Below are 1,914 nucleotides of genomic sequence, written 5' to 3'. Positions count from 1 at the left end.
ATGGCTAAGAGGAAACCTTTTATCAAACCCTGTGTGTATTTACTGAAAAGATCTCTAACACCTTTTTTTGTTTGTTTTTTTTCTTGGTTTCACTGCACTGCAGCACACTGCAATTAGCATTCATCCTGAATGTTGTAAAACATCTTCCAGGCTTTTTCTCTCTCCTGTTCCAGTTTTAGTACCTGCTTTGTCATCTCCATTCATTCTGCATCAATATCATGCCTTCATTTTGAAGCTTAAATTTTCTCCATGCTTACTTTTAACTAAAACTTAATCTGAATCTAGTATAAGTAAAATAACCACCAGGATTTAAATTTAATAACAACTAAATGTAGCTCTGTATCACTGTCACCCATGCTGTCTACACAAAGTATTCATAAAAGTACCACAGCACTCATTAGGATGATTGTTCAAAGGGAATCAGTCTTGGGATGTTGACTAAATCAGTGATGATGTGCTTATGTTCTGACACTAGAAACAATAAATGTTCCAAAGGTTTACATTGCAATATAATAATAATATTTGATACAACCATTACAGTGAAGTGTATTTCTACCCAAACAACAGAACTGTGTTTCATAGTAAAATATTTTACAGTGCTTCAGTGTTTAAATTTAAATTAAAACAAATTATCATGAAACAAAAGTTCAGTTTCCCAGGTATAGCTATATTTGAAAATGCTCAATAACTGCATATGGCTAGTGTCTACCATATTGCATAGTGCAATTTCTAGAAAATACTCAAATATTTGGAAATTGAATACATTCTCCATGAGTGAAAAAAGATATCACAAAGAATATGCAAAATATAAACTGAGTGATAGTGAAAAGAGAACACACAAAACATTATGAGATGAAGATAAACATGTGTAGAAGGAAGCTTTATAACTTTCTACCTTCATGATAGAAAAGAAAAAATTTTAATAGTTTACAGGATATTCTCCACAGCATGTTGTAGAGACTCGGGATATTATTATGCTGTTCTGAAGGATCCTGGGTTTGCTCCAGCAGGCACTTAAATTACTGGTCCATGCCTTTGAACTTGGGAAGGCTTAATATTGTTCAGTTCAGTTCAGTTCAGTTCAGTCGCTCAGTCTTTGTGACCCCATGAATCGTAGCACACCAGGCCTCCCTGTCCATCACCAACTCCAGAGTCTACTCAAACTCATGTCCATCAAGAAGGTGATGCCATCCAACCATCTCATCCTCTGTCGTCCCCTTCTCATCCTGCCCCCAATCACTCCCAGCATCAGGGTCTTTTCCAATGACTCGACTCTTCTCATGAGATGGCCGAAGTATTGGAATTTCAGCTTTAGCATCAATCCTTCAAATGAACACCCAGGACTGATCCCCTTTAGGATGGACTGGTTGGACCTCCTTGCAGTCCAAGGGACTCTCAAAAGTCTTCATTAGCAAGGAGCTGTTCCAGTTTTGCTCTTTCAGGGCAAGTCCCTTAGTCCTGAGGTGATCTTTACTCCCACTAGTATTTCAGTGGAATACTTGGTGGACTAGAATCTAAAATTCTGTCTTTGCTGCTGAGGGCAACTGCTGAAATCTCTGACCAGCTTATTCATCCTTCTAAATCATTTCCCCTGGACCATTTAGAGACCGCAATTCCTGGGTCATCCAAAGACTTGAAGGGAGTTTTTATGCAGAATTTCTCACGCTCCCACCCATGCCATCTGTGGGCATCTCTGTCAATATCTACCCTCTCTGGCTGCCCCCAAACTCCATCCTCTTACTCTCAGGTCCCTGTGAATTTCTGCTTGAGCAACATCCCTGGATCAGCAGGATGGGCACGTGCTCTCGGGGGGAACCACATACATGTGATGGCCACGTGGTCCCCTGAGTGAAGTGTCAAGTTCCCTATAGCCTCTCCCTGTATTTGGTCACTCTCAGTGTCTTCCAACAGTTG

This window comes from Bison bison, unplaced genomic scaffold (genome assembly GCF_000754665.1).
Source record: "Bison bison bison isolate TAMUID 2011002044 unplaced genomic scaffold, Bison_UMD1.0 scf7180017845436, whole genome shotgun sequence".
NCBI lineage: Eukaryota > Metazoa > Chordata > Mammalia > Artiodactyla > Bovidae > Bison > Bison bison.
Note: the sequence above shows the minus strand (reverse complement) of the source record.